The sequence below is a fragment of the Aethalodelphis obliquidens genome, unplaced genomic scaffold (assembly GCF_003676395.1).
Source record: "Aethalodelphis obliquidens isolate GAN/ISIS:26980383/991018 unplaced genomic scaffold, ASM367639v1 scaffold16, whole genome shotgun sequence".
NCBI lineage: Eukaryota > Metazoa > Chordata > Mammalia > Artiodactyla > Delphinidae > Aethalodelphis > Aethalodelphis obliquidens.
In genome coordinates, this window is record NW_020837960.1 from 27,214,308 (window position 1) to 27,238,233 (window position 23,926).

At 45.3% G+C, this 23,926-nt stretch overlaps 1 long non-coding RNA gene across 3 annotated transcripts; it reads right to left on the reverse strand.

Moving 5' to 3' along the window:
- Positions 1–3,641: 3,641 nt before the first annotated feature.
- Positions 3,642–23,179, reverse strand: LOC113625720 (uncharacterized). 3 transcript variants are annotated; one of them, XR_003434817.1, is made up of 3 exons: positions 22,678–23,179; positions 5,215–5,534; positions 3,642–3,751 (listed from the first exon to the last, which is right to left on the reverse strand). It is a non-coding gene; the product is annotated as an uncharacterized LOC113625720 (long non-coding RNA). The 3 variants fall into 3 exon arrangements; XR_003434816.1 differs by lacking the exons at positions 3,642–3,751; positions 5,215–5,534 and adding an exon at positions 10,286–10,712 and having other exon boundaries at positions 22,678–23,173; XR_003434815.1 differs by lacking the exons at positions 3,642–3,751; positions 5,215–5,534 and adding an exon at positions 19,099–20,558 and having other exon boundaries at positions 22,678–23,173.
- Between the last annotated feature and the right edge of the window lie 747 nt (positions 23,180–23,926).

A 23,926-nucleotide genomic window follows, 5' to 3' on the forward strand; every position in this document is an offset into this window, starting at 1 on the left:
AATCGTTTTTACTGCCTGCATGTTAGTCCACTGAATAAATGTAAAATACCATAAATTATCTTGTCGATCCCATCTTATTAGACATTTGTGTAGTTTCTGATTTTTTAATTAGTTTTATTGAGGCATAGTTGATTTACAATGTTGTGGTAATTTCTGCTGTACAGCAAAGTGATTCAGTTATACATATATATACATTCTTTTTCATATTCTTTTCCATTATGGTTTATCACAGGATATTGAAATATCATTCCCTGTGCTATACAGTAGGACCTTGTTGTTGTTTATGGATTTTTAAAAATATTATGAACAAGGCTAAGATGACTAGACTTTCCTTATACCCATACTTCTGTGTCCATGATTATTTTGTTAGGTTATAAATATATTCCTCAAAGTGAAATGGCCAAAATTGAAGTCAGTTTTGTTTTTTTTTTTTTTGCTGTACGCAGGCCTCTCACTGTTGTGGCCTTTCCAGTTGCGGAGCACAGGCTCCGGACGCGCAGGCTCAGCGGCCATGGATCACGGGCCCAGCCGCTCCACGGCATAAGGGATCTTCTCGGACCGGGGCACGAACCCGCGTCCCCTGCATCGGCAGGCGCACTCTCGACCACTGCGCCACCAGGGAAGCCCTGAAGTCAGTTTTTGATTGAAGTGAAACGATGAATTTGGTGAGTGCTACCAAGCTGCCTTCAGCAAGTTTTCATCCAAATGTAGTAACTTTTTAAAAGGCTATTGAGACAATTTTACATATAAGGGATATGTAGGGTCATGATTTCTAAGATTCCATAAAGGTTTGAGCCTATAGCAGTGGGGGAAATCGTGAAAGGGATAAACCTTCAAAAGAGAGCAGATGAAAAGCTTGAAAAAACTGGAGAGCCATTGGGTTGAAATGTCCATTCCCCTTTATGCTTGTTATTTTACTACTTTTCAGGTTGAAGATTAACAGAAAGAGCTTTTATATACAAGTAATTGCAGCACTGCAAAAAGGGAACGTGTAGATGAATTGGAATGGGTGAAAAAACTTTGAAACTTTTGCAAAAGCATTAGAGCTTTCTTGCTTTTCATTTCATTGTATTATTGTTCTTCATAATAATCTACATGATTTCCAAAACTTATTAGTCATTTGTATCAGAATTTTTTTCTTTAAATAAGGTTAACTGTGTTTTCGCATATGATTTAAGAACAAGATAGTCTACAGTTCTGGGGAGTACATGTCTTATCAAATGGTGGCCAACAGGTCAACATGAAATTGGATTAATTATAAAAAAACTTATCTTCTAGTCAGTCCCATAGGGATCTATTTCATACACTGATGAGTACTGGATTTTACACTATACAGATCAAACCTGAAAAGCAGTGTAAATTTCTCATTTTTTTTAAGGGCCTAAATCTTAGAGGTCAACATTGCAAAACTTTGTCATGAATTGATATACACTGAGCTTTTACAGATAATTATAATGAACCATTAGAAATAATACTGATTTTATTTTTTTTAATTAGGTAAGAGATATGTTATTATAAATATAATACTTGAAGTTTTCTTTAAATGTTAAGGTCTTGAGGGTTTTTAAAGAATTATAGTTAAGAATCAAACTGACTTGAAAAAAACAACAACAGAGATGCAGTTTTATTATTATTGTTTTTTGCTATGTCTTCATTTTTAGGCCAAATCTAACTTTTTCTCACCTTTAAGACCAAGGAGTCTTAGTAGGCTATTATTAATAGTAATGTTTAAAACCTCACTTAAAAAATCATAGAAACATTTCTATTTTGTTTTATTATAAATCTCTCTTTTTAAATGGGAAAATTATTAAGAAACTGCTAGTGCAAACAGAAGTTAACCTCAAAATATATCTTTACTAGCTTTCATGCCTCCACCATCAAATAGGACAAAAGGATGACCAAAAAAATGAATAAATGCTGATGTCAGAGTTTAATACACGCTTTACTTCTTTTTATTTAAATCTGTAGGCCAAGAGTAAAGCATATGATAAATAAGTGGACTTACCCAGGAGCCTGGGATACTGTTTGGGAGTTTGATGATGTTCCAGTCATGCTTTGGCAAGTTAGTGGACAACACCTGGGCCAAGGATGGCAGCTAGCATGGATGGCAGGGTAACTGACCCAAAGCTTCAGCAGGAGCTCCCAGGTGACTGGGTATGGAGGACCTGTTCTAGGGAACTCTGTTTACAGCGGTTGACATTGCCTTATTGAGGGACCTACTGAGCACCCAATCAAAGCACCTCCTTTGAAATGGAACAGCCTCTCTGGAGCCACATTCCAGGGAAAGGAAATCTGGAAGCTTTTTTTTCTAGAGATAGGCAGCTGGCTGTGATTTCACTGCAATAGACTTACAAGGAGTAGCTATTACTAATTTTCAGAAACACAAAGGAATTCCTAAAACTGTTATTCTTCCTCCCAAGGGTTTGGGAATGTGGGTCTCCATAAAGTTTCTGGTCTCTTTAATTCCAGGGAGAAAGGCAGTTAGGTAGGTAATGGAAATTGTCAGTTGACAGTCATCTTCCTATCATCTACTCTAGATTCATTCTTTCCCAGGATCCAATTTTAGCTAAAAACATAAAATAAAACCCATCTGGTATCACTTCAGAGAGTGAAGAGGAGAGACTCTGAGAAAGATTTTTAAGGAATAAACTAGGAAAATGTATTCGTGATAAAGCTGATCAAAATTAGGTTTGAAATCTAAGTTTTCACCCAGTACAAAGAAGTCTTTCAATTTTTTTTTCTAATTAATTATTTATTTACTTTTGGCTGCGTTGGGTCTTCGTTGCTGCGTGCGGGCTTCCTCTAGTTGCGGCGAGCGGGGGCTACTCTTCGTTGTGGTGCGTGGACTTCTCGTTGTGGTGGCTTGTCTTGCTGTGGAGCACGGGCTCTAGGCACGCGGGCTTCAGTAGTTGTGGCGTGCGGGCTTCAGTAGTTGTGGCGTGCGGGCTTCAGTAGTTGTGGCGCAGGGGCTCAGTAGTTGTGACTCACCGGCTTAGTTGCTCCGCGGCATGTGGGATCTTCCAAAACCAGGGATCAAAGCCCCTGCATTGGCAGGTGGATTCTTAACCACTGCGCCACCAGGGAAGTCCCCAGCAGATTTTCTTGAGTATAAAGTATTTAGGTTTAGAGAACATTTGCTTTTAGAGTTGACTCCTTCAGTTCCACTAATACATAAAGCTAATTTCGTTAATGTCATTAAATCTCCCTTTATGGGCTGAATTCTTATTAAATACAACAGACTACGTTGGATCTGTCACAAAGTCAAATTTGTTGAATGACTTGAACTGCGTCTTTCTCCAATTTATTTTAACCAAGTTTTAGGGGGAAATCTTCCTCTGAATGATTGTGCTTAAGATTATATTATTGTCGCTTTCTATACCCTATAACTTAACCTTTAAATGACATAAGATTACATTAAACAGTGACATGGTATACATCACATAAAGAAACTAAAGACCACTAATATTTAGCCGATCCGACACTGTGGGTTGGAAAATACATAAAGCCAGGGAGAATGAATTTCCTTACCCCCCAGGTAAATCCGGTTTCTCTCCACAGGTTGATGACAACGCCGCCTAAGAACGGAAAGCTGAGAAATCCAGCTCCTTCACTGATTAGGAGGCAGCTTCTCCTTCAGGGTCCGTTCATTCACTTGCAAAGGAGCCAGGCACCCTGCTTGGCACTGGAGACCCAGCGATCAACAGAACAGACCCAGGGCTGCCCGGACGAGTGTCTAGGAGCCCACATGTTCCTGGAGGAGGCAAACATGAACAAGTAAACAAACACAGAAGAAAGAGCATTGCGGGGCTTCCCTGGTGGCACAGTGGTTAAGAATCCACTTGCCAGTGCAGGGGACATGGGTTCGAGCCCTGGTCCGGGAAAATCCCACATGCCGCGGAGCAGCTAAGCCCGAGCGCCATAACTGCTGATGAACCTGGGCTCTAGAGCCCATGAGCCACAACTACTGATTTCGTGCTCCGCAACAAGAGAAGCCACCGCAATGAGAAGCCCGCGCACCGCAACGAAGGCCCAACGCAGCCAAAAATAAAATAAATGAATTTATTTTTTAAAAAATGCTGCTCAGGGTAATGTGGTAAAGGCTGAGTGATGGAGGTGGGCGACACGGGGGGCCGTCTGGAAAGATCTCTTTCCAGGAGATGTAGCAAAAAATTTCGCTCATTTTCCAGCTCGGTTAGTTGCCTGCCTGCTTGCCCTCTTTCCGGGGCCCTGAAGCTCAGCACCCCCCAACCCCGGGCAGCCCCAACTCCTCGGGACCCTGCAGGCCGCTCTTTCCCAACTTCCCGACCTCTCCCCGATACGGGAAGGCCCTGCCGGGCCTCGCGTTTTCCCAGTTGCTCCAGGGAGAGGCCTGGTCTCGGCTCTCAGGATGTGGACGATGCAAATAGCACGGCCAGCTGCGGCCGGGAGCCGCCGGGAAGCGCGCCAGCCGCCGCCTCGCGGGCCCGGCCTCCCCGCGCCCGCAGCCGCCGAGCAGAACCCGCGCCCACTGAGGCCCCGTGGCCGGCGCGGAGGGTGCCCTCTACCGCCTCGCTGGTGCGCCCGGGGTGAGGGACGAACAACGATCGCGTGCCCGTGCAACGTTTGTTACTTCTCTCCACGGCGGCGGCCGGGAGCGGCCCGCACCACTGATCCCCTCCTCCGCGCGAGGTGAGAGGGGACGGGCCCCGATGAGCAGGGCCGATTCCCGGGGGCCGGGAAGCCAGTCCAGGCCCTCCGGGAACTCAGTGCCTGGCCTTCCCCTCGGGTTTGTTCAGTCTTTTGACATCAGCGCCTTAAAATATTTTTCTCCTGAGTTTCCTGCTAGTTACAAGACTCACATTCTCCTCTGGCCACACTCCTGAACTTGCAAACATAGGTCTTATTTAGAAAGCACCATGGCAAGTTCGTCTTTATCCTTCCCCCCCACCACGCCCCCGCCGTGGCTTTCGGGGATCTTAGCTCCCGTACCAGGCACTGAACCCCGGGCCCACAGGCAGTGAAAGCGCAGAGTCCTAACCACTGGACCGCCAGGGAAGTCCTGCAAGTTCGTCTTGAAAGAAGGAAGAAAAGGAAGTTAAAACGGACCCCTTGCTTTGCCCCCACTCAGAAAGGGGAAGAGGTCCTGGTGGCCCCCAGCCCCGCGCAGTTCTCCCCAAAGGCAAGTGGGAGGTGATATCAGGGAAGCAGAGCGCAGTTGGTGCCCAGGGCACTCACCCTTCTTGAAGGTGGGCGCACGTTTGACGGGGGTGCAGCTGGCAGCAGGGGGCTGCTGGGAGCCGGCCTTCCATGGGGACAGGGGGTCACTTCCCCCCAGCCCCTGCCTGGTGGTGGAGGGGAGTTCCGGTCCCTTCCCAGGCCCAGGTGTCCTAGCAGGGTGGCTGGAGCCTGGCTGGTGTCGCAGGCCCGGTCCCACCCGGGCAGTGGCCTGGAGGCTGCAACCAGAGCCCCACCCGGGGCCGGAGGTGCTGGGGTCAGGGAGTCTTCGGATGGAGAAAACCTGCTCTCCCGAGGTAAGTGGGCTGAAAAAAATAAAACTAAAACACACACACAGCTGCTGAGACTGGCCCAGATTCTGCTCTGACGGTCGGCCTCGGTCCTGGGGGAGCTTCTCGGGGCAGTTTTAGCTTCATTCTCAGCAAAGGAGAGACAAGACACAGTTCAGAAATGAGTGTACGGCACCCTAACTGTCACAGGAAATGGCTGCAAATGACCGTGACATTATATCGTATTTTCATCTTTCTTTCTTCTTTTTATGTTGTTTTTCATTGTGCAACCAAAAATGTTAAGATTTCAGCTGGTACTGAATACATGTTACTTGGGAGGACTACCTCCAAAAAACAAAAACAAAAACCCAAAAAACTTTTAAACCAAACCCATACAGGATGACAGGTCAACGCTGAAGATTTTGTGAAGTAACCAGATGTGCCGTGAATGGGAAGCCCCATTATATTCTTACCCTTTTTCAATTAACTTTTAAACATGCTGTAGCAAATATGTCTGTTCCCCTCAGGTGGGCGTTTTGTTTCAGGGTTCCTTTCTGCTGCCTGAGAGTGCTTTAGTCTGCCAGAGTCTCCCCTGAGAGAGAAAGAGCTCTTAATGTGGAATATTAACTCCTCTGCCTATTATATGCGTCAACCCAGGCCTACCTCTCTCCCAGGGGCATCAGAAATTGCTTTTGTGCACCGTTTGGTGAGGCCTTTGCATCCAGAAACAGAGAAAAGTGGAAGAAGAAAACAAAAACAATGCCCCAAAGAAATAAGAGCGTGACGTCCAACGACCTATAAAGCACTGAGTTTCAAGTCACTGAGTTTCAAAAATAGTTCAAGCACAGACTTTAGACTCACGCTGCTTTGTGCCAGCCCTCACCTGACCACTTGCTACATGCGTGTCCTTGGACAGATATTCAACCTCTGGTGCCTTGATTTACCCATTTGTAAAATGGGCACAATAATTGACTTCATAAGGCTTCACGGCAATGTGTGAGAATTTAATAAAATAATCCATGTGAAATGTGACACAATGCTTGGCACTTGGTTAGAACTCAATAAATAGTGAGCTATTACTTTTTACATAACAGTAACAAATTACATAATAAGTTATTAGCTTATTATAATTACTATTATGTTATTACAAAGTCTCATTCTTTTCTCCTCCACTTTGGGCTTCCACCTTAATGCAAAACATACTAGAGTGGCTTTATTCCTAATTATTTGAATTTGCTGCCAGTGGTTCCTAATCACCTGGGGAGATTACAAAGGGACTGATGCCTGGGTCTCACCCACAGGGATTCTGATTTAACTGATCTGGGGTGTGGCCTGGGCTTTGGAAATTTTGAAAGCTCCCCAGGTGATTCTAATGTACAGCCAAATTTTTGGTGGTGTCCTAATCAGAAAGGCAAGCAGATGTTTATAGTTCAAATAAAATTAAAGCAGTCTGTATTCTGAGCTAATAATTTGACTCATTTTGCTGCATTAGACATTCAAATCAGCCAATCGACTGACTTATATATTCACGGAATTTATAAGCTTTGACTGAGTTGACCAATTAATTTGGTTAAAAAGTTTGATTCATTAAAATCACATGGCCACAGCCTCAAGTGAATTGAATTTGTTGGAAATCAGCTACGATTGTGTAGGTATTTGGAAGTTTTTAGATTGTACATTACCACAGAAGTTCACCTTATTTAATTCCATTCTGTACATTTGCTAAGAAACTGGATATTAAATAAAAATGCTGATAGTTTTGGACTGATCTGACCAATTCATTCAGTAAAACATTTGATTTCTCAAAGTCCTATAGCTACAGGCTAATGGAAATTGAATTTGTGGGGGACCAACTAGGATTTTAAGTGTAATTGGGAATATAAACTACTACAGGAGTACACATTATTTAATTCCATCCTGCACACTTGCTAACCAACGGGTTATTAAATCAAAATGCTGATAGTTCGGATGAGATTAATGTTCTCTTGTCCCTTTGATCTTGTCCTGGGGACATTTTTTTTCTTTTTTTTTTTTTTTGTGGTACGCGGGCCTCACTGTTGTGGCCTCTCCCGTTGCAGAGCACAGGCTCCGGACGCGCAGGCTCAGCGGCCATGGTTCACGGGCCCAGCCGCTCCGCGGCATGTGGGATCCTCCCGGACCGGGACACGAACCCGTGTCCCCTACATCGGCAGGCGGACTCTCAACCACTGCGCCACCGGGGAAGCCCTGTCCTGGGGACTTTTGACAGCATGTAGGTTGCTATCAGATTTGGACACCACTGTGTCTGTGTATAATTAGCCTCTTTAAAAAATTAATGAGCGTGTTCGTCCATGTAGCGCTTCGGTCATAGTGATCCATCAGATGAATCATGAGTGAGGTAGCACTGACAACCTCTGTCAACTTCCTGTCAATATTTTCTGTCGGAGGCACAAAATGCTAGATTAGAAAAAGTCCCTGAACCTTGTTCCCCAGAGGTTCTGGATCTGGTCATGGACCTGAGGCATCACAAGCTACTTTTTTTTTTTTTGGCTGCGCCGAGAGGCTTGCGGGATCTTAGTTCCTGGACCAGGGATTTGAACCCGGGCCCCGCAGTGAAAGCACCCAGTCCTAACCACTGGACCGCCAGGGAACTCCTATCACAAGCTACTTGAAGTAGCTGGAGACAGCAGACCTTCCTGGGATGTATCCCTAACTGGACAAAACAAAATTCAACCACCACTTGTCTCCAAGTGTTTATGTTTAAAACATAAAACAGTTATCAAGTTGAAAATCAGGCAATTTTACGTGGATGGGCTACTTCCCCCACTGCAATACAAGTTATTTATTAATTTGGGTATTTATTTGTAAGGGGCAAAGAAATAGCATCATTAGAAAATACAGGGGATAAGAACAGTATTTTAGGGACTTCCCTGGTGGCACAGAGGATAAGACTGCACGCTCCCGATGCAGGGGGCTGGGGTTCGATCCCTGGTCAGGGAACTAGATCCCACATGCATGCTGCAAGTAAGAGTTCACATGCCACAACTAAGGAGCCCACGTGCTGCAACTAAGACCCGGAGCAACCAATTAAATAAATTTTTTTTGTTTAAAAAAGAATGGTATTTTAAAGTTTCCCTTCTGATTATTTTATGAAAAAAAGGAATTTTGACTAAAGATTGGATAAGAAAATTAGCTTATAATGGTCTAAAGTGTAGGAAGGGAATGAATATTTAGTAAGTGCCTATTCTGTGCTAGGCTCTTTCTGTGCATAATTTCCTTTAATCCTTACAATATCTCCTCAAAATAGAATCAATCCCAATTCACAGATAGGGTAATTGATGAAGTGACTTAAGGCTGCACAGTGGGAAGTCATAAAAATGGGGTTTGAACCCAAGTCAGTCTGCCCCAGACCCCATAAGCTATTCACTACATGTCAGGGTGGTCATCTGTCCTGGTTTGCCCAGAACATGGGACTCAGTTTTAAAACCATGACAGTCCCCAGAAAACCAGGACAAGTTGGTTACTCTACTTGGTAACCAGAGGTTACTGCTCCCTTAGCCAGCCAATCAGATTCCAGGCCCCAGGTCTGCCCCTGGTGGGAAGGATGGGCACATCCGACCAAATTACTATATCCTTTGATCATGTAGGTCAAGCACTGGCAAACTTTTCCCCTGAAGGGCCATTTTTTATTTTGCGGGTCACAGGGTCTCTGTCACAACTACTCAACTGGGTCCTTAGAGTGGGATGCAGCCATGGACAATACAAAAATGAAGGGGTGGGCTGTGTTCCAAGAAAATTTTAGTTACCAAAACTGGAGGTGGGCTGGATTTGGCCCATGGATAGTTTGCCAAACCCTGATGTAGTTTATTAATAATGAATCCTTTGCATAGATAATTCAATTTGAAGAAGAATTTATTTCTAGAAGTTACTTTAATTGGGGGTAGGGCCGGTGGGCAGTTGGAAGCTGTCTTTTGGACTAACCTATTCATCAGTTAGTCGTGCCTACGATTTGGGGGCCATGGAATTTGACTTTTCTGATCCTACCCAAAAGTCACACAGGGTGTGGGTGTGTGAAGGCGGCGGTATGGTATCTCCCATCACAAATGTATATCCCCTTCCTTGTCTGTTGGGAGATATTTGTCGCGTTCATTTCTCCACTATCTTTTCAGCTGCTTCTACTTCCAAACATCATTTAAAAAGTAATTCCTACTGCACTCTCCATCATATGGAGATATATTCATTTGCTTCAATGCAGCATTTTCTTTATTGTGTGCTGGAAAAATAGTCCTAGCTTTTTCTATACTGAAAAGCAATGCCACTTTAGCACTGGAGCAGCCTCTACCATCCCAACATTCATTCACGCATGCCTTTATCCACTCACTGGGTACCTACTCTTCGAGGGGGAGGGGGAGGGGCCACTCAAGACCTTGTGCCCATAAACTGGGAGATTGGGATCGACACATACACACTACTATATATAAAATAGAGAACTACTAAGGTCCTACTGTATAGCACAGGGAACCCTACTCAATACTCCGTAACGGCCTACAAGGGAAAAGAATCTAAAAAAGAGTGGGTATATGGATTTGTATAACAGATTCACATTGCTGTATACCTGAAATGAACAGAAGATTGTAAATCAATTACACCCCAATAAAAATTAAAAAAAAAAAACCTTATGCCCCCATCACAGATATGCCCCCAAGAGGAGAAGATACAAAGCAACACAGTCTTAAATGCAAAAGGACAGTGGGCGTGGCTTAAGGGGATGGGGGAGGTGGGAGGGGAAGGAAATGCAAATTTGGAAGGAAACTAGCAAATGGTAAGGCTTGGGCTCAGGATTTATAAGCCAAGCACAGAGGGAGATAATAAATAGATTAGCTCAGGAATAGAAGAGGTGCTCAGCAGTTGGAGAGAGCAAGGGGTCATAGGGAGGGCACAGTTGCTGAAGCAGCAGAAGCCACTGTATGTTCTGAAGCAGGAGACGGGCAGGGTTAAAACCAGCGACGTAGCAGAGTGTGCTGCTGGTTTCCAGGGCTGTTGGAGTTGGGAGGCTGGGTCAGAGTGTGGCCGTTGAAATGGACAGTAAGGGACAGGGTCCACAAAAATTCCACAGGAATCAAGAGGATGACATTAGTGTCTCTAATTCCAGAAAACACGGGAAGAGGTGATCCTCATGTAATGACGACGACTTCAGGTTTCAGCTGAAAAACTTCAGGTATTTCCATACTCCTTGAATCAAGATGTTCCCTGGGCAAGCAGGTGAGAAATCAGGGTTACCTGTGCAGATTTTATGTGGAATGCCCTACAGAGGTGATAACTGAACCAGGCAAGGCGTCTCCTGTGCTTTTTTGTTGTTATTCATTTGCTTCATGATCTCTGCCTAAACCCTTTCATGTTTGGCCGAAGAGAAGCATATTAGAACCAGTGTTTCTTCCAACTTACTCTGAATGCCCAACGCACAAACTCCCAGACAACATGCACGTGGGACACGTCTCTACTAACCATAGGTTTTGAGTTAACCTGTAAACTGCCCAGATTACCAGCTCTGGCAAGGTGGGGTTCTGACCACTGGTTTTCATTACTGGGGACACTGCTCATCCTGGCTGTCTTGCCCACCCCACAGTAGTCACTGAATTTGTGATGGCTAAGCTCGCACTTGACTTAGGAGAACTGAATCAAACTGCGTATGACTCTCAAAGCGAATCATTTAAAAAAGGTATTACAGCAATTAAGAATACATCAACACGTATTAGATAAATATTTAGATAATGCGTGCAAGAAATGAGGCACTATTTTGGTTGGATGATGAAATCAACTATTCACCTGAACACATTTCATAATTTTATAATTGATCAATTCAACCCACTGACTTCAATTTCCTAACCTTACACTTGTAAGGAAGGCATTAATATTGAAGATTATCATGATATCAGGGAGAGGAAAATACTGTAATAAATAATTGAGTTTCTTTATGCTTCAGTCGCTTTCCTAAGTTACTTATGAAACAGCAACAAATACTAGTGGTGCTATTGGGAAAGTTGACATTATCCATTTCTTATTTAACAACGGAGTCATTAAAAAAGAGAGAGAGAGGGAGAGGGAGGCTGGGAGTGAGAAACATTATTGTATTAAATACAGATTCTGGTATCTTGAGAAGCTGCATGTTTGGTTTGGCTGAAGGATATCAAAAGCCACTAAGCAAGAGAATGACATTTGTTGTAGCCAAAGTAAACAATTTTTATTTCTGTTTTCCATATGCAAGCATATGAGTAGAACATAGCACATTTCATATTTGTACATTTTGGGAAAACATGTAAAATTATAATCATCATAATATAAAACACATCCCTTATGCTACTGAATGTTTCATCACTGCTTTGGGAACGCTGCATGGGCAGATAGTATAGAAATTCGTGATCCCGTGAAGTTTCAGTACTACTATGGACTGTGTATGGGCCGGACAGAAAGACCTGCACCGGAACTGTCTCAGTTCTGTGAAAATTTATTTTATAACCTGTTTCCAGAAGCTGTGATTCAAATATCATAGTAACTTATCAAATATAACCCTCATTGCCAGGAAAAGTTCCCTTGAGCCTCACTGAGATTTTTTTTTCTGATCTCACTAGGGATGCAAATGTTTTCCACTCTCCATAAACTCCAAGATTTTCCCTCTCTCTCCAAAAGAGAGTCATTTCGAAGCAGAATCCCCACCCCCAGACATAAACGTGATCAAATGCGTGCCTTTCCAGCGAGGCTTTGCCCAAAAGTTCAGACAAATTGGAGTCCTTTTTATGAAATATCATTTCTTTACACCCTAACAGTTATGCCTGCCAGACAAGATGTTTGCAATAACCTTCACAAACTTCCATATTTTGAGAAATCAATTGTGGGTGTTAAGACTGAAAACAGAAGAAATTAATGAAAAGAAGTTATTGACAATGTAAATGGGGAATTCCCTGGCAGTCCAGCAGTTAAGGCTCGGCGCTTTCAATGCCAGGGCACGGGTTCAATACCTGGTCAGAGAACTAAGATCCCGCGAGCAGCACGGTGTAGCCAAAATAAATTAAAAATGTAAATAAAGTCTTCAACAGTGCTCAGCCTATGGTATGTGCTCAATGAATATTCGTTATATAATCTTATTATTCGGGAATATGCACATTTAATGACAAATGGTAGCATATACATACACACTTAAAATGTATACACCAGGCTTCCTTGGTGGTGCAGTGGTTGGGAGTCCGCCTGCCAATGCAGGGGACACGGGTTCAAGCCCTGGTCTAGGAGGATCCCACATGCAGAGCAACTAAGCGCCACAACGACCGAGCCTGCGCTCTAGAGCCCCCGAGCTACAACTACTGAGCCCGCGTGCCACAACTACTGAAGCCCGCGCGCCTAGAGCCTGTGCTCCACGATAAGAGAAGCCACTGCAATGAGAAGCCCGCGCACTGCAAGCACGAGTAGCCCCCGCTCGCCACAACTAGAGAAAGCCTGCACACAGCAACGAAGACACAGTGCAGCCAAAAATAAAAATAAATAAATAAATTCATTTAAAAAAATGTATATACCTATTTATGTATATAAGGGGTATGTATAAACAGAGAAGTGTCCAACTTTTCCAATTGCCAGAAATAATCTTTGCTTGTGAATTAATTCATTGCTGTTTGCTGTTTATTTGTTCTTTTGTTGAGAGTTGGAAAGGAGAGCACTGGCAGAGGTGTGAAATGGCTCCGTTATTTTAGCTAATTATTAACCCTGAAGCCTCACCATAATTATTCTAATCTCAGCATTGAAGCAACTTTGGCCATTGATGAAATGCCTAATCAATGAATTAAAATCACAAAACACACTGCACGGTGCCACCTTTATCACAGATCATAGGAGGTTAGAATGGGAAGGGCAGTCAGGTGTCATCCAGCACAGTGCCCGCGTTTTACAAGTGAGGACACTGCAGCCCAAAGATGTAAGGTGACTGCCCAGAGCCCAAGGCAAATATCAGAGGGGTCATTTCAAGACTGGACTTCTACCTCCACATCCAGGCTGTGTCCAGTCTCATTATCTGGAAGGCTTTTTCTCCTCTGAAAAAACAAGTCTGTCTGATTACACCGTGTGAAGCCATTACAGCTGGATTTGCTTCCTTGGCCTCTCGTGGGTGACGGCCTCCTAAGCCTCTCAAATGCAGAGAAGAGGGATTACGATTCTAAGATGATGAACTGAAGCGGCCCCAGCAGGCCTCCCCTCAACCTCCCCTTTCCTGCTCTGCTGTTGTAAATACACAAACATATACAGGTGCCAAGTAACACCACCTCATTTTAGAATTAAGAAGTCTGCTGTTTTGTTTTCCAAGTATATTTTTAAATGAAGTCTTTGAAAATAAGTCACAGGAATCTCTTGTATCTAGACAGCATTGTTGGTGAGCATTGGTTATTGATGAGTTCAAGAAATCCCTTGTCTCTGATTCTGATGTTCAGAATGGAGGGTCCAGTTAGGCAAATTTGCCTGAAACCACACCTGCAGAACCTGGAGAACAGGCTGGAGGCTCCTGAACTCGGGTTCTGGTCTCCTCTGTGCTGTATCTCCCGCACTAAATGCAGTGCCTTTGGACATCGTAGGCGCTCCGTGAAGTTTGCTGGATAAATTCATGAAAGAATAATAAGCAAATTAAATGTCTGTTTCTCCGAAGTTTCCATGGGAATCGAAGAGAACCTTAATCTGGAGAAAGGCATTGGCGCTTTCTAAATTATGTCTCCCAAATGATCTGGCTACACTGGCGAGGCCAAAAAACCAACCAACCCAACAGAAACCCAAACGCCCTTTAAACTTTTCCATTCACCTCTGGTAGCCACTGCAATGCAGCCAAAAATAAATAAATAAATAAATTAATTAAAGGGAAAAAAAACAACAAAAAAACTTCCACCGTGTCATGCCACCTTCCGTTTTGAATTCTAGAAAGACGGATCTGTGTGTTCCCGAGCCAGGAAGACAGTGTGCCCTGGGTCTCTCACACGGCAGCTGCATTGCACAAAGGACAAGTGCCTTTCACCTAGTTTTGCCGGTGGCATTTACAAATCTGCCCTGGACTTTGCCACATCCAGTTTTCTATCCCCAAAGCACCGCTGTGAGTCGATGGGAGGGAAAAACATTAACTTCACTTCAGCCTGAAGAGAGGTCAGCGACATGTCCGGAATCACACGGGGACCCAGAGTGCCTGCCTGGGTGGTTCCTGAATCAGTTTGAAGGTTGGCTATTTAAACAGCAGGAGCTATGTATTCATTTTGGAAGTCTCTTAGTCTGTGTTTCTAAATGGTCGACATGTAGATGAAGGGGGGAAATCATTTAGTGTCTACTCACTGCTCCCAAGACCACGAAGTGAAAATAAAACTATTCAGAAAAGTTTGTAGAAAACTTATCTCATGATAAATCTACAGTTGGGTTATTAGGAAGCTAGAAAAGTCTCTTTGAAAGATAGCTTCAGCTTTTGAAGTGGATTTCATGGAGCAGGTGAGGGCCCTCGTGACTGTCCCACCCCCATCCCAACTGCGAGAAAAATGCCCCCGAGTGGCAAGACCAACATTTAAGCCCACTTGACATTTTAAAATTTTTCTTGGGACTTCCCTGGTGGCACAGTGGTTAAGAATCTGCCTGCCAATGCAGGGGACACGGATTCGATCCCTAGTCTGGGAAGATTCCCACATGCCGTGGAGCAACTAAGCCTGTGTGCCACAACTACTGAGCCTGTGCTCTACAGCCCGCGAGCCACAACTACTGAGCCCACGTGCCACAACTACCGAAGCCCGTGTGCCTAGAGCCCGTGCTCCGCAACAAGAGAAGCCACCACAATGAGAAGCCAGCGCACTGCAATGAAGAGTAGCCTCCGCTCACTGCAACTAGAGAAAGCCCGTGCACAGCAATGAAGACCCAATGCGGCCAAAAAATAAATTAACTAATTAATTTTTTAAAATTTAAAATAAAATAAAACACTTAAAAAATTTCGTATGTTTGGGTGAAAGCTGACTTTCCAAATAGCCACTTTTTTCTGTCTTTACCTAGATGCTTGTACTGGGGACAAAATGGTAGAGGCTGAAGGGAGTACAGTGGGTGACTGAACAAGCTTCTTCCACGCTACCCTTGCGCCAGCTAATGTTATTAATCAATGCATGGCAATGATTGGTGCTAAACGAAAAGTTTCCCCTTTTTAGGTTCAGCTGTGGTTGAAGCTCATATTTTCTCCGATTCAATAGAATAATCGTAGAAGTTGGTTGGAACCACCTTGGTTCTTCCAGTTCTCTTGCCCCTGCCTCACGCTTTGCATGTGAAACAATTCTAGTTCCTTTAACAATCTGATCTCCTTCTAGTTCCCTTTTCATCCAGTTGTGTGACTCCTCTCCGTGCCTGCTGTGTGTTTTCTGATTATGTTCTCTTGGGGAGTTTGGAAATTTACCCACACCAGTAGTCCTCACCCTCCAAAACAAAAACAAAACAGCTCACACACACATCCCCAGAGTAACAGGAGGACTGGCCCACCTACCCCAGTCAGCCTGTATCGTTGATTTCATATGTATTTGTACATGTGGTCATCTGTAGGTTCCTTTGGCCACTTTATTGAGCTAATTAAATTCTAAGATAGTCTAAAGTTTACCAAATTGACCAGAAAACTCTTAGCCACCTAATATGGCAATGAAATGAAGATACATCTTTCAAGAAGACATTGGCTGTGACAATGACTAGAGAAGAAAGAAAATCCCTAGAATTCTTGACAACTTGGCGATTTCATGTTGCCCACTGTGGTATATCGCTTTCTGCTGACGATAATCACAAGAGCTGGTCCTACTGGATGTAAAAAAGGGAACTTAAGAAGAAGGAGAGGGACTTCCCTGGTGGTGCAGTGGTTAAGAATCCGCCTGCAAATGCAGGGGGCATGGGTTCAATCCCTGGTCCGGGAAGATCCCACATGCCATAGGAGCAACTAAGCCCGTGCGCCACAACTGCTGAGCCTGCGCTCTAGAGCTCGCAAGCCACAACTACTGACCCCTCGTGCCTAAAGCCTGTGCTCCGCAACAAGAGAAGCCACCGCAATGAGAAGCCCGTGCACAACGAAGAGTAGCCCCCGCTCGCCGCAACTAGAGGAAGCCCGCGCACAGCAACGAAGACCCAACGCAGCCAAAAATAAACAAATAAAATAAATAAATTGTAAAAAAAGAAGGAAAACTTTCTTTACGAGTTGAAAGTAAAAGAAGCTAGGCTGATATTAGCATCTATAGATTTTAGATATGAAAAATTATAGACAGTGGTTTCAGTTATTAAAAAGCATGAGCTTAAGCCTTTTGATCCCTCAGTTAGAGTGCTGATTCAAAAAGTGTTCAAACACAACCTTTGACAGCTCAATTTCTAAAATAACATCATAAAAGCAGGAGAGTGAACAAATCTGTGCGTATCTATACTACAGGAGAAATCCTACCACCAATTACTAAACGGAAGTGCAGGGGTCCCTGTGCGCTTGTTAAAGATCTTACTGAAAGGCTGACGGGGAGCACGTGACAGTGTCACTGAGGGGAACGAAGGCCTAGGCTTGATGAAAGATGCTGCACTTTAGAGCAGCCCAGCACAGCCTAGAATTGGAGAAGCTACCTCTTTTGCCTGTGAAATTCGCATTTGTTTTTTCCCTTTACCAATTTCATCTGACCCCTTGTGCCCTACCTTCTGCTGTCTGCACCTTTAGCCTAAAGTAAAGACACCCAAGTTATGGTGTGCATTCCAGATATTTGAATCACTAAATGTCAGTTCAGTGAGGGGAAACGTCAATTAAAACAAAAGTGGACTTCTCACAATTATTATTGTGGCTTGCGTAGGCCCAGGTTCCAAATTTTCACCCTTATCCCACCTTCCCTCTCAACCCTCACTCCTGGTTGGGGAAAAAAGGACTAGAAAGGCATGGAGCATATAATTTCTTTCCTTTCAGTTTCTCTAAGTAAACTTCCGGTTCTGGTCCAACTGTGTGTTAATATCCTGATATTAACACACAGTCTGAATTCTGAGTAGCCAGATCTCATGGCTTTAAAACTCCAACAGTTCTGATGGGTAGTTGCATCTCTTTTTTTTTTTTTTTTGCGGTCCATGGGCCTCTCACTGCTGTGGTCTCTCCCATTGCGGAGCACAGGCTCCAAACACTCAGGCTCAGCGGCCATGGCTCACGGGCCCAGCTGCTCCGCAGCATGTGGGATCTTCCTGGACCAGGGCACAAACCCGTGTCCCCTGCATCGGCAGGCAGACTCTCAACCACTGCACCACCAGGGAAGCCTGTAGTTGCATCTCTTAATGCCCACTTTCTTTTAAGATTTTTTTTTTTTCATTTGGAACATTTTTAAAGTCTTTATTGAATTTGTTACAATATGGCTTCTGTTTTATGTTTTGTTTTTTGGGCGTGAGGCATGTGGGATCTTAGCTCCCCAACCAGGGATCAAACCTGCACCCCCTGCATTGGAAGGCCAAGTCTTAACCACTGGACCACCAGGGACGTCCCTAATGGCCACTTTCAATAGTGCATATACACAGACTCTCAACTGAAGTTCTGACGGAGCAGTCTGAAATTGTGCGAAGCACAGCAACTGGCCCACTCGCTAGCGTGACCATCCATGGTCCAGCATGTTTTAATTCTACCTGCTTATTCATCAGTTGCCTGACTAAAGAATGATATTATGTCCAAATCAAATTGCTTATCTTGCATTTCACAGGACAAAGGGGAATCCTGGGTGTCTGAGTTTGTTTCCCAAAGACTTTCCATTGACCCAGTTCATATTTCTCAACAGGAAGTCATATAGACTCAGGAAATGATCGAACGTATGCAACTAAGAGCCAAAGATGATCATAGTGTGAGGTCAGATATAAAAATATACACATGCAAAGAGACAGAAATAATACATTTAGGGGCATTTTCACGAAAAGTTACCCCTTTAGAGAAGAAGTTAAAATTATACTTCCTTAGGGCTTCCCTGGTGGCGCAGTGGTTAAGAGTCCGCCTGCCGATGCAGGGGACACGGGTTCGTGCCCCGGTCCGGGAAGATCCCACATGCCGCGGAGCGGCTGGGCCCGTGAGCCATGGCCGCTGAGCCTGCGCGTCCGGAGCCTGTGCTCCGCGACGGGAGAGGCCACAGCAGTGAGAGGCCCGTGTACCGCAAAAAAAAAAAAAAAAAAAAAAAATTATACTTCTTTACCTGAATTTTCAGGTGTAACTCACTTTGTAGAATACTTGGAATACTGAAATCCTCTCTCTTTTTTATAACACAATTGGTCTTGTATTGTGTTGTATACACAATGTCTTGTCTTGTATAGACCCAGAAAAATACAAAGCGCTCAGTAAGAACGCAGCAAAATGTACCCCACAAAATCATATATTTAAAGGTAAGATTATCTTACTGATAAATTATTAGAAGTCTACTCAAATTAAGCTACAGAATATGAATGCAAAGTAGTCAGAGTTACTTTTATATTTGGCTTAATAGCTAAGAAGCTTAAAAAGAAAAGCAACATTATAACAGGACCAAACAGTGGGACAGCAGAGTCACTCGGTTTCTATCAAGTCTTCTCCCTAATATTCTGTACGAGAATATACAAGTTGCATTTATTGTGGAAGCTTCTGGCATTTGGAAATGAATGGCTGATCTTGGTTAAAGCCTAGAGGAGATATGCAGACACTGGTTCAAGATGCAATAAGATAACCGGTTTGCTCTTTGGCCTCAGATAGAATCGCCGCTGAGTAAGGGTTGTGTAGACCAGGGTTGGGAAAGAAGGCCATTTGGCAGGTAACTGAGGTAGCAGTCAGAGCAAACAAGATTGCAGCAAATGTCCGGGTAGAGACAACAACCCAATATGCAAGAATTCAGAGTAGGTTGTGGATATGGCCTTTCTTCCCCAACTGGAATAGAAGTTCCACGTGGGCAGAGATGTTACATTTTGTTCATGACAGTTATCCCCAGCTTCTGGAACAGTTCCTGGCTTATAAATATTTGATGAGTGAATGAACATAAACTAAGTTTCAGAAGACATATTTGTCCAAGGAAATTAAATTCCACAAACATCTAATGAGCACCTAAGCAGTGCTATGCTAAGTGTCCTTGTGTAATGCAGAAGTCGCTGCAGTGTGACTTGGGAAAGCATGGTTCCGGGTGGGGGGATGGGGGGAGAGAGGCGCTGATGAGATCAAGGAGTGTCTTTGGGAATACAGCCATTTGGGACGGTATTAAATGCTGGACGGTAGGAAATGCAGAAACTGGGACCCAAATGCCAGGCCTGACCTTGCGTGCCTGGCGCCCGCTCAGGGCACTTTCCAGCAGGTGCTCAGTAAATGCCTGTGGATCCAGGAGCTGGCCATAGGGATGCAGGGAGGCATCCAATCCAGCCTCGGGATCAGCAAGCTGCCAGGACCAGCCTGGGACTCGGCTCAGGCCTTCCTCTGTCTCCACCTCACTCCCTTGAATGACCAGGGCCAAGTCCGGAACGGGGACTGTCAGAGTGAGGGCTGAGGACTCGTGCCCCAGAATTAAATGTTAAAATGTCAAACCCCAGGGCCCTACTTGAGACTTCCTATACCTTAGAAGAGGGACCCAGAAACTAGCACTGTAATCAAGTATCCAGGTAAGTCTCACACACACCAAAGTTTGGATTCTACTAAAGTAGGATTTCGTAGACGAGAAAAAAGATCTAGTAAGAATTCTCTCTCAAATATCCGCATTAGTAACTGAAATCCCACGGGCATGAGAAATTAATATTTTGGGTGGTTCCTGTGGACCAGGGACTGTTTAACATGCTTTTCACATATAACTACTTAATATTCAATAATTCAAAGGGGTAGTTTTATTATATCTATTTTTAAGGAAACAAGCTCAAGGATAGTAAATAACTTGCCTAACACTGCACAGCAAGTACCTAGTGGGAATCCAAACCAGGTCTGTTTAATTCCTGAGACCACAGGCACCCCTATGTCTTGCTGCATCTTGGGCAAATGCAGAATGGAGGGAATCCGGACATTCCATAGCGCCTGTCTTTAGGGAATGTACGCAGACTCAGTTTCTCATTGGTTGAATCTGTCAAGGTGAATTTCTGGAAATCAAGATTTGAGGTTTTAATTATACATGCATTAGGTCTAGACAGAGAGTGTCTAAACCACCTGTGACTTTAATAATCCTTATAAAAAGGCCAAACACCAGATGAAGTGATTTGTCTGGGGCAGAAAACTTGCGCATAGGACAGACAAATACCTTAAGAGGACAACAGGGGAGGTGTAGACCGTTACAACTGACACTGGCGCTCTGCTCCAAGTCTTCTCAGATTTCAAAGAGAGCCCAAGGGACTTGCCTGGTGGTGCAGTGGTTAAGAATCCGCCTGCCAGTGCAGGAGACCATGTTCGATCCCTGGTCCGGGAAGATCCCACATGCCGTGGAGCAACTAAGCCCATGCGCCACAACTACTGAGCCTGTGCTCTAGAGCCCAGAAGCCAGAACTACTGAAGCCCGCGTGCCTAGAGCCCGTGCTCTGCAACGAGAAAAGCCATCGCAATGAGAAGCGGGCGCACCGCAATGAAGAGTAGGCCCCGCTCGCCGCAACTAGAGAAAGCCCGTGAGCAGCAACAAAGACCCAGTGCAGCCAAAGAAGAGAAGCCAAAAGTCCAGCTTTCCCTGTGAAATATCCTGATTTTTATTTTTCATTTTATTTATTTTTAAAAATTTATTTGTTTATTTTTGGCTGCGTTGGGTCTTAATTGCTGAGCGTGGGCTTTCTGTAGTTGCTGTGAGCAGGGGCTACTCTTCGTTGCGGTGCACGGGCTTCTCACTGTGGTAGCTTCTCTGGTTGCGGAGCACAGGCTCTAGGTGCCCGGGCTTCAGTAGTTGCGACGCGAGGGTCAGTAGTTGTGGCTCGTGGGCTTAGTTGCTCCGCGGCATGTGGGATCTTCCCGGCCCAGGGCTCGAACCCGTGTCTCCTGCATTGGCAGGCAGATTCTTAACCACTGCACCACCAGGGAAGTCGCCTGGTTTTTAAATATAGATAACGAATTCAAAAGTTTAAAACACACTTAAAAGGGCAAACAAACAGGTCTGGAAAACAAGGACGGGCCCATGCAGCGCCAGTCTACAACCTCTGGTCTGGAGCTCCCTCCCAGAGACTTAAGCTACATGGAGTAACTGGGATATTAATAGTTCCGTGAAACGTGCGTCTGTGCATCCTGTTTACGTGAAGGTACACCCTATCACTGCTGCTGGTTTAATGTGATAAAACGTGCATCACATCGTCTTTGACTGCGTGCAGGTGTATGAGACACAGCCTGAAGGCCAAATTTTTGTAAACTGAATTGGGCCTTTCTGTTTACTTACCACTGTTGGGATGCCTCATTCTGGTTTTGGCGTGATCTTCCATTGGCATTGGCCAATTTAAAATTAATGATTCGCTGGCTCATTTTAAAGGAAAATGGAGTAAATTCTCCGGGGGGAAGAGCCTTCAGTTTTAGTATGCACCCCCTACTGCATCTGCTTTATTTTTTTAATTTAATTTTATTTTTTAATATTTATTTATTTGGCTGTGCCGGGTCTTAGTTGCGGCATGCGGGATTTAGTTCCCTGACCAGGGATCGAACCCTGGCCCCCTGCATTGGGCGCAGGTAGTCTTTACTGGACCACCAGGGAAGTCCCTGCATCTGTTTAATATTAATTGACTGCATTTGGAGATTTCCTAAGAAGAACTTATTGGTACTTAAGCATTAAAACTGCTCTGTTTTAGAGCAGAAATTCTCTCTCACTTACCGAGCTGATAATGCGATTCGCTTCATATGATGTAATGATACACGTTCGGAAACAGGAAGTTTAGAACAACTAATAGGGGTTTTACCCCTATTATTTAATGATTTAAAATGTTAAGTTACGTACGACTATGAACCAGCCAATGAATTATTGTTGTTTCTAACACTTCCACGGTCTAAATAACACTTCACTCTTTTGGTATTGGCAGAGCCTTAGGGAATATTTTCATCTCTATTTTAAGACAGCGTTTCTTTTTGCAACGTGTATGCATTTATGTCGTGTTATCAAGTGAGGCAACGTCAACCGACCAAAGCAGAAATCATCAAATCAACTGAACACAATGTCACAGCGTCACCCGTCTAATAATGGATGTTAAACGCAGTATAGACGCACAAGCATCAGTGTGAACGGATTAAAAAGGCACTTACAAGGATGACCCGCAAAGACTCCTAGTTTCAAGACCCAACAAAAAGCCTCCAGGAAGTGAAGCCGGCAGGTTTTAATCTCACTTATTTTCATGGCTATGTTTTTTTTATTGTAGTTTTCCACTGTAAAACAAAAGCGCATCAAAGGAGTCTGGTGGATTTTGGAGAAGAAAAACCTCCTCTCTCCCGGAAGTCTGACGGAGCCCAGATCCCGGACTGAGCGGCCGCGGCCACGGGGAGCGCCCCTCGCGCCCCGCGCCCACCAGCCGGCGTGCTGCTGCCCCCGCCGCCGCTGCTGCCCAGGCCAGGGCGGGGCGGGCTGCGCTTGTTTTTTTCTTTTTTGGGGGGGGGGGGGGGGTGTGTTTCAGGAAAGCTCCGCGGTGCTGACCTCATCTTCCAAAGCAGCGCGTCCGCTGCCCGAGAGCGGTGGTCGCAGTCAGCGCCCGCCGGTCCTCCGGCCGCCGGCAGGGCTCCGCACCCTCCCCCTCCTCTTACCCCGCACTTCCTCCTTCCTCCGCCCCCTCCCCTCCCCCACCCTCCTACCTCCCTTCCCCCTCTGCCCCGCCCCTCCCCATCCCCCCACCTTCTCCTCCTCCCGTCCCCTCCTCCCCTCTCTCCCTCCCACCCACCCACCAATTCCTTCTCCCACCTCCTCCTTGCCCCACCCCGCCCCTCCCCCACTCCTCCTACCTCCCTGTCTCCAACTTCCCCCCACTCTTCCCTTCCCCCGCCTCCTCTCACCTCCCACCTCCTCCTTCCTCCGCCTCCTCCCACCCCATCCCTTTCCCCTTCTCTCCCCTCCCCCGGCCCCCAGGGCTGCGGGCGGCTCCCTGGTTTCGGCGTCGCACACACGTCTGGGCAGAGTGTGGTTCCCAGGCTCTCGACCTGGAATTCAGACGGGAAAGTTTGCTGGCAGCTCCAGCGCCCGGGCCGCCCTCGGGCCCGGCCTGTCAGCGCGGCATTCACACAGGGGCGGGTGGCAGCGCCCTCCGCTTGTCTGCTCACTTTCACGACGATTCTGCCCTTCAAGTTCAGCACGGATTAATGAGCGGCAGTACTTTTTGTTTTAGAGAAGAGAATGAGGGAGCCGAATGGGACCGAGAGGGAGAGAGGCGAGGGGGAGGCACGAGAGCCGGGGAGCAAGTTGGCGCCGGTGGGCTGGGGATGGAGGGTCCTTTAGGGCGGAACTGCATCGTTGGATTCCGCGCAGAGGTAGGTGGGTGCAAAGACAAGAGGCCGGACAACGGAGTCC